This window comes from Brassica oleracea, chromosome C5 (assembly GCF_000695525.1).
Source record: "Brassica oleracea var. oleracea cultivar TO1000 chromosome C5, BOL, whole genome shotgun sequence".
NCBI classification, from domain to species: Eukaryota; Viridiplantae; Streptophyta; class Magnoliopsida; order Brassicales; family Brassicaceae; genus Brassica; species Brassica oleracea.
The window spans coordinates 37,901,493-37,910,906 of NC_027752.1; the positions used below are offsets into that span (position 1 = coordinate 37,901,493).

Below are 9,414 nucleotides of genomic sequence, written 5' to 3' on the forward strand. Positions count from 1 at the left end.
TATTTATGTTTGATTTTTTTATCTTTGTGTCTATGGCCCTGATTGGTAATAGCTGTAGCTTTAAAATTTTTGCTGTAGAAAAAAAGCTGTAGAATTTTTGTTGTAGCTTTAAATTTATTGCTGTAGATTTTATGGAAAACTCAAAAACATTGCTTTGAATATTTGGCTCTAGAAAGCACTTGTATAACTGTAGGTTATTTCAGGAGCTGTGACTTTTAAAATATCATTAAGGCTTGATTGTTGTGAATTTGGTGTTTTAGAAATATATGGTGCTCTAGAAAGCACCTACAACCATTACCAATCACACCCTATATTAATAAGTTGCAGCTTATAACATATTATATTTGGTGGATGAGATGTAGGTGGTGTTCTGGTTGTATGTTTGCTTTGATAATTATGAATCCATAGTTGATTAGTTAATTATGAATTGCCATAGTTTGGGCTCTCAAGAATAGGTTTGTGGTTTTCATGATTACTATTTGTATGAATAGATTGGCCATTACATAATTACATTTTGTTACGTTTTATGTTAGGTTGAATATGATATTGAAGAGCTGAATAATAAAATATTGAAAGTTTAAATCAATTTTTTATTTATTAAAACTTAAATGTATAGTTATAATACTCTATTTCGAATATTTCAGTTCATCTAAGGTCGTTGTCTAGATAATTTTGATGCATAAGTAATTTACGATTTCTGAAGCTAATGTATATTTTTTACTATTACATAAATAGTTTTGGTTTTATTTTTTTACAGTCTTAATATATTATTTTCTTATAGATTTATTATTTTCTTAATTTAATATTTGTAGTTTTTTTTGTAAATGAATATATCATTTTAATGGGTTTTCCTCAATGTAGTTAATTTTTTATATTTAAATAAGGTTATATTTTATAGACCCAAAATAACAATTAACAATAAAAAAAACGAAAATAGATATAAACTATTATTTTTCATGTCATCTAACTCCGCGTATTTTTAATTTGGGATGAGGAATTTTCTTGTTTATTCTAATACTTTCTGTAATTTATTTATTAGACTTTTAACATTTTTTAGAAATTTAGCTTTTAATGTAAATATGATGTTACGATAATATTAAAAATTAAGATAATTTTATGTATTTTGTATTTTACTACATGAATTTTGAAAGAAAATTGATATTTGTTAACATATTGATGTCAATAAATTAATTGAATTGAAAATGAATCAATTATTATAAAAATTATTTATGAAGTATTGATAGTCTTTTAAAAGATTTGGTTATAAGATAAATTAATAAATAGGTTAAACCTAAATTGATATGTCGTGCTCATGTTGTCCGAGAAGGTAACTTAACATATAGATAACGATAGTACATTTAAGTAGTTTTGAAAGGAATATATTATTTCCTATCTAAAGTATTATCGTCACCGTAAACTGTTATTATTGTTATTGTTACTAACCAAATAGAAACAATCTAAATATTAAACGAAAAGTTACATGATTCCAACAACTTCCAAACACTATGATACAAAGGTCTCTCCTCACTTTCTTCTGAAATTTGAGGAACTTGATACGATAAGTTTTACCCAAAAAAAAAAAAACTTTATATGATAAGCAAAGAAAGTCAAAGACCAGTATCCATCTATGTGGACAGCAGCTACAATTCGTAAGAAGTCATGGTCGAGAACCCACTTTTCGGCTAAGTTTTAAGGCTCATGTCTCCAACACCAGCATTGCACTATCGAATATTTGTCTCCTACTTGAGATGTGATGATACCGTACAACGTCCAAGCCGCTGGTGTTGTCCAGTAGTACCATCTCCACCATATCAGTATTTGCTACATACCTAAACTTATAAGTTAGATACATTTTTTTCTTTATTGATTATGTAAGGTGATGAAGATTGTTACCAGTCTTGGAGTGAGGAAACCAGAGAAGAGATTCCAGAGACTAAGGAAAAAGGACATGCAGATTCCAGCGGTCTGATAGTTCGGTGTCAAGGCCACAAGCATCATACCATATAGCGTGAAAAATATGAAGCTTGTTAGCATTGAGTAGTAGAACCATAAGAACTTCGTCACAGTCCACTCTTATCCAATCATTGAGTAAATGATCAAACTCCCATTTGTATCGTGTTGTACATGATTTCCACGGTCACCTGCGCTATTTCAAGGGCAAATTCTCATTGTGATCTAACCATAGTTCAATTCTTTAAGATATGGCAGAGAAGAATTGAGAATGGTTACCCTGAGAGATTGAATAAGGGATATCTGAGTACATTCCAGCAGCTGAGAGGGACGGTGATGGTATCTTCAGGCTTGATTAAGATTTAAAAATAACTATGGTAGCTCTGTATGTTGAGAGAAAGCCTGCATCAAAATTTGATTGTCAATAACATGTGTTTGAATTTGCGGAGAGGCTGAGTTCACCACACCGACAATAAGAAAGCATGTTACCACGGTACCGATGTCGTCCCAAAGAGATGAAGATGAAGTGAGTCGGTGTTGCCAATTAAATGGTGCCGACGAATTGAATTTCCTCAACGCCGCCGGCGAGTAAAACCAAACACCACGAAAGCTATTCCCACAGGTTCACGGGTGCTAATTGAGTAATTGTCTTGAACCGTCAATCAATTTCTTCAAATAGAATTGAAAACTCTCATCCTCATCTCAACTCATTTCCTCGCACAGAATCTTTGACATAGCCTTCCGACAAATCCCGCTTCACAGTGTACGGCTGCAGCAAAGATCTTCCACCACCATATGGCTTCTGTTGAGCCAACTGTAGATAAGACAAAAATTATGAAAAGCAAGTGTTTATCAAACGATCTTGGGGAGAGAAAATAGAAAGACCAAGCCAAACAAAATCTACAGCGTGGTAAACACCAATTAAAAGCTACTAAATTGAAGTTTTATTAGAATTTGTGAGGATGATGTTCTAGGGAAGGATGCCAACCTTTATATAGTGTAGATTCACCGCCTTGCAAAGAGTAAACTCGCATTAATGTCCGATTGTGCCTCACTTCGGTCTTTGGAGTTAAGGAGACATAAAGGCTATGGATCTGTAACTCGGAGCGTTTCAGCTGATTAGGAGAGTAACCAGAACAACGCCATCTAAGATCAACGAAGATACCTCGAAACTCCATCTTGAGAATTGTTTTGGTGTTGATAAGATTACATCGTGGATGGTAGAATTAATAGAGATTAAACACGAAGAAGAAAAAATTGGAAGTGTTTCAGTGGTAGAGATGATACAGAAGAAGATGAGAAGTCCCGTAGCACGAAGAAGGAGACGATCGCTAGAAGCCTAGGGTTTGCGGATGGACACGTGACACGCGTACATGAGGCGAGTTTCCAGGCTGGATCCGACGTGGAGGACCTAGGAAGGAGGCAAACACTACTATATAATAATAGATAATTAGATAATTAAAACCGGTACCATGTTGATATAAAAGTGAACTCAGTCAATAAAACTTACATTGGTAGGCTTCTCATATAAGAACCTGCATCACTTCCTAGTCTTCTCACATAAGGAGCTTGCAGTGCATAGATGCGATAGTGACAAATTTGTTGGCCCATGGAACCATATCATAGCTTCCTTCACTTCTTTGACCACCATCATTCCTTCCCCATATCTCATCCTCGACAGGGAGATGTGGAAACGCTGCTGCTGACTGCGCGGCAGTAGGATGGAGCCATGCGTTTGCTCCAAATCAATGTGTACCATTCCCAAACTGGAAATAGATTAAATGCTCAGAAACTATACACAATCCACACTGCACATAGTCCTTTCAAATGAGGTCCACAACCTATAGGAATGTAGGTGAATCTGGAAATCCTATTTTAAATGTCTTCGACAATTCTCTCATGTCCTCTTCCAATAAAACGTTTGTACCCTGCACATTAGAGGATTTATAAATCTCAAAATTTTCCTAATTAAAATTTGAACAGAACAGAAAGCTGAGTACAAAACCTTCTTTCTTTTGCCCTTCTGGTTATTGTATGAAACCCCTTTAACCTTACCATATTAGGTTTCACCAGGCTAACCAAGTGCTCACATTCTTCATTTTTCTTTCAAATTTATGGAGGTAGAGTAAGCCTCAGACCATAAGTGGCAGTGGAGAGTGAAGTGGCTTGGGAGAAGCGGTTGAAGGTCATGGAGCCAATTTTGGCTGAGAAGAGCGGTGGTTCATTTGTGTGAAGAGTTGTTTTATAACAGTCGCTGAGATGAGGCTGAAATCTAACCAAAATGACACCAAAAGGCTCGTTTCAGTTGATACTGCAAATCAATATGCCCAGATGTTAATGGAGGAAGAAAATAAAAATGTTATATGAAATCATCTACACACAGAGTTCCTAGGCAACATAAATTTTTTCAAAAGAGAAACTTGAGGCCTCACCCTGATACATGTTGCTTCCCACTTTTAAGCCAAAATGACAACAATTTCATAATCTTGATCATCAATTCAAAACAACACAAAAATCTACAGCATACACAAAAGTATTCTGCAAATGAAGAAAGACAGTGACCTTATGAGCATCAGAATTGGTGTAGCGATGAGCAGTTACGTTAGACAACACAAAGCCCTCTGACCTGAGAAAATTGTAGACATGTCATCGGTTACTTCTGCTCCAATCTCTGCCACAAAGACACAAACACAACTGCTAAGAGAAATATATATATATATATATATATATATATATATATATATATATATTGTTCTTTAAATGTAACACATGAAAATTGCCCAAATCCAGACTTGATAACTACCCGCAGAGTAGAATATGCATTAGACTGAGATAGACTTCCTTCGGATAAGATTAAACGTACTGAAGAATCTTATAAACCTGCCTAAACCAAAACAAAATCTTGTTCAACAGATGCAAATCATCAACAATGATAGTGAAGGATTGGTCCAACAAAGATTTAAGACTGAAATATTATAGCAGCTACAATCTTACTGTAGACAGTGTAGAATCATGAGGAAAGATCAAATGAGTGTTGACGATCAAAACTTATTGATGGGCATATCATACTGAGAAGAAGGAGGATCTGATTCAACATGTAGCAACTGCATGACTCAGTCGTTGAAAAGCACACCTTTCAAGTTCACAACTCTAAAGTAATCCTTAGGAAGAGCCGTAAGCAAACCTAAATACCAATCACATGAGAGAAGAAACACACATTAATCCATCTTTTGATTAAAGAATGAAGCGAGTAAGAATATGAAGCCTAGAAGCTTGACAAAAATTGAAAGAAATACGTACCATCACTAAGATTGTTGGTACGGCCAAACTTGTACCTGAGATAACCAGTGTCGCCAAGTCTCTTCGGGTCGCCGAGTCTCTTCGCGTACAGATGAGGGAGCTCTTCGTTCCCAACCCAAAACTCTTAAATAATCACTACAACAGAGGAATAAAAAACAAAGTCTATGAAGGAGATTCGTGGAACAACCTGCAAACATTTGTACGATAAAGCGATGATTAGATAGCTCGTACCGTTTCGATTGATTAGAGCGGTAGGCAAAACATCGGAATTGAAGATTTACAAAGAGATGCTTCACGTCAATTGAACAGCCCGAAACTCCATATATAGTTGGTATCTCGAATCTCCATTGTTGCTATCAGATAATGAAGAACAACACTGTTGGTTTCAGAAATAGAAGAAGAACATGAACCCCAAAAATTCAAAACGTCAGGATTGAAGATTCAAACAGCTACGCGTTATGTTGATTAAACATCTCGAAACTCCATTGTTTGTATCTCGAATCTCCATCGTTGGTTTCAGAGAGGGGAGAATCTCCATCGCAAATGGCTTAGAGTCACCGTCGCAGGAAGAGGGGAGACAACCTTCTTCGTTTCTCGACTTAGGGTTAGAAGCACTTACCTGGACACGTGGCGCCTTCTCCTTGCTCGACTTTCCTAGCTGGCAGATGACGTGGATAACCTTAGAAGAGAGAAAACCTTACTTTATAATAATAGATAGATTCACCTTCTTAATGGATGGTTAAGATCGAACTGATCTAACGACTCAGATCATTTCCTTCTTATGAAGTTACTCACTATATACCCTCCCCTTAACGTAGTGGGCACTTCGGTTATTTTCTCGGTTCGGTTCGGGTTCGGTTCGGTTTGGTTAGTTCGGCTCTAGTGTTTTTCCAACTGAAATAAACCATAGTTAGTTTGGTTTGGTTCGGTTCAGTTTGTGTTCGGTTCGGTTTATATTCGGTTCGGTTTGTATTCGGTTCGGTTTGTTTTTGGATTAGTTTAATTAGGTTCTTCTTAGTTTAATTTTTTAAGAGAAATTATGTTTTAAAACATAAATTATGTAAATATAAATTATGTGAACTAAATTCAATATAAAACTGAAACAATTTTTTTTTAAAAGTTTCAAAAAGTATATAAGAATTAAAACAAATGAAAGTTAACTAAAATAAAAAAAAACCAACATCATTAGTAATGTCTCTTATATCATTATTAAAAAACCTGTAATGAATCATCTTCCATGTGACGTTGTGGAGAAGAACTTTTGTTTTTAATAAAATTTGCTTTAGGTTTTAGATTTAGATTTAACATCCACGTTTACATATACAAAAATATAAACATACAAACTTTTCTAATTTTTTTAAATCAAATATTTTGGTGATTATATATTAGGTTAGAAGAATATATGTTAATGAATGAAAAATGAAAAATATGTGGTATAGTATTAGAATTTTAGTATATTGGTATTACTAATATTTTTAATTTAAATAATTACAAAACACATTGGTTTCTCGGTTCGATTCGGTTTAAACCGAACCATTCGGGTTGGGGAAATCTTCAACCAAATGAGTTTGAAATAGACTTTGGTTCGGTTTGAATCGGTTTCGATTCGGTTTGAATCGGTTCGGTTCGGTTTCTTTGCCCACCCCTAGTTTTTTGCATTCCAAGGAAAACAAACATCAAACATTCCATTGCTTTTGTTAAGTTTGCAAGGTCCATTCTTTCCTATCTTCCATTCACATTGTCTGCAACCAAATTTCTCAAACTCTCTATCTCTCTCTTGTTTATAAATATCAAAATGATGCCACTCGTTCCCCCAACTAAACCTGCAAAAGAATAAAGTACGGCCAAAGACGTCAGGTTTAAAGTCAAATGGCCATGATCCACCTGGTGCCAACCTCCGGTCTCCAAGATTATTATTCCCCGATTTACAATTGTACCATAGCGACAAACCACCTCCAATGTCATTATGAATCGTCACTATCGTCTTCTGTGCTTGAGTTATGGTTCCACTTATTATGGATATGGTCATTATAAAAAGAACAATGAGGTGTTTTGGATAATCCATTGTTGCTTTTGTTTGTTTGTTTCCTTAGAATTTTTCTTCTATATTTATAATAAAGCACTAGGAGGTTTGTCAATAAAAAAAGCATTAAGAGTTTCCCTACCTTATGAAGAGATAGCAAATTTTTAAAATAGTATTCTTTTATTTTACAGTGAAGAATAATCTACATTTTGGTATTACTAAATTTTAGATCTTAGCTTCATCGGTTAAAAAACTCACCAACGTAAATACTTGTAATGATTAATTTATTGGTTTAACTATTTTTACATTGATTACATTAATAGACTGAAGCACAATAACTAAATTACGAACACTATATTGTATGATTAGAGTTTCCACTGATTAAAAATTCTTACAAATTAATTGATGTATATTACATTCCATATTTTAATATGATTTTAAAGATTGGGTGGAGCAAAAGATTTAGATTTCTATCTCAATTCTTATTTCTACTTATTTAATTAAGTTCAAATAATAAGATAAACTAAAAAATAAGATCAATTTGAATTGATGACTTCTCCTCAGGATCAAAACCATAAAAACATGACAAATAAATAAAATTATCTAAAATTATGGAAAAGTTGTAAAATCAGAAAAATCACTTCTCAAATAATAGTATAGATGAAACCTACACCAAACTAGTTAACAGAAAAAGGTCAATTTTTAAAAAAAAGTATGGTTGGAATATAGTTAAATGTTTGAAATTGTAATCGACAAAAAAAATGTTTGAAATTATAAATAAATATATTAAACAATATAAAAATAAATAATCGAGTTTTCAAATTATTAAACACGTGTTTAATCACAATAAATACGTTATTCAAGCAGTTGACTATTGATTCATTAGATTAACTAATAACCTGACTTTTTTTTTTATTTTTTTTTTACAGCAAACATTTACAGACTCATGTAGACTCTGTAAACCAAGGTGGTAAAACTACATCCATGTGCACGACGAAAGACAGTTGTTGCCGAGCACTCCGTGCCAAGCTATCCGCCCTTTTGTTCTCCGTCCTAGGAACATGAACAATTTCTGAGTTGACAAAACTTTGTCGCAAAGTCTTGATATCTTCTAGGTAGCTTTCAAATGCTGGCCATTCCTCTGGTTCCGAAACCATCTTCACCAGTTGAGAACAATCCGTTGCAAACGTAACCTGAAACTGCCTTAAATTTCGCATACATTCCATCGCCCAAATCAATGCCTCCATCTCCGAATGAAGAGGTGAGAGGGATGCCCTTACATTTCGTGCTCCCAATAAGCCATCAAACCCTGGCAGCGTGCTATGCCATCCTTGTCCTGAAAAAAAATCCTTATCTTTCCAAGAACCATCCGTGAAACACCATCGTCCTATGGTCCCTATATCAGGCCGTACCTGTACTTCCTGTACCAATCTACGATCTTTAATAACTTGTGCCTCAGCCCACAATGTTGATTCCACTTCTGCCAATCTCAGCATGTCTCTTGGGTCCATATCTAAATTACTGAACACTTTGTTGTTCCGACCCTTCCAAATATACCATAATATCCATGCAAACTGGTGATCCACCATTTTTGGATTAAGTCTCCAGAATAGATGATCCATATTAGCAAAAAGAGAGCCAATTGGGAAAATGTTTGGATTTGATGGGATCTTGGATAATGCCCACACTTGACGTGCTGGAGGACATTCAAAAAACACATGGTTTATTGATTCCTCCGGAGCTCCGCACCTGGCACAGCAGGTGTCTCCTTGCATCCCTCGTGCTTTTAATGTTTTCGTCACCGCTATACAACCAGATACCAGCTGCCAAAGAAAGTGTTTTAGCTTCGGAGGACACCTCACCTTCCAACAGTATGCCTTAAGGATATCCACATTAGGGCCATAAAAATCAGGTGGTTTCTCCTTGTCAGGATAAATCCTTTCTACCTGATATCCTGATTGTACCGTATATTTTCCATTTTTTGTGAAATGCCATCCATTCCTATCTGCCAACTGATTTCTGCCCAATGGTATACTCTCAATTATTTTTGCATCTTGTGGATCCACCAAGTCCCTAATTGCCTGTACATTCCATGTGCGTGATTCTTGATTAATGAAATAATCTACAGTGAGGTCCGGGTA

General features: G+C 34.9%; 1 long non-coding RNA gene across 9 annotated transcripts; it reads right to left on the reverse strand.

Moving 5' to 3' along the window:
- Nucleotides 1-1,485: 1,485 nt before the first annotated feature.
- LOC106294234 lies at nucleotides 1,486-5,841 on the reverse strand. Of its 9 annotated transcripts, none has more exons than XR_001260783.1 (13): nucleotides 5,698-5,841; nucleotides 5,482-5,603; nucleotides 5,251-5,385; nucleotides 4,945-5,134; nucleotides 4,754-4,834; nucleotides 4,513-4,621; nucleotides 3,956-4,261; nucleotides 3,461-3,878; nucleotides 2,939-3,361; nucleotides 2,440-2,764; nucleotides 2,230-2,352; nucleotides 1,894-2,141; nucleotides 1,486-1,829 (listed from the first exon to the last, which is right to left on the reverse strand). It is a non-coding gene; the product is annotated as an uncharacterized LOC106294234 (long non-coding RNA). The 9 variants fall into 9 exon arrangements; XR_001260779.1 differs by adding an exon at nucleotides 4,383-4,488 and having other exon boundaries at nucleotides 4,577-4,621; nucleotides 5,482-5,841; XR_001260781.1 differs by having other exon boundaries at nucleotides 3,461-3,716; nucleotides 3,792-3,878; nucleotides 5,482-5,841.
- Between the last annotated feature and the right edge of the window lie 3,573 nt (nucleotides 5,842-9,414).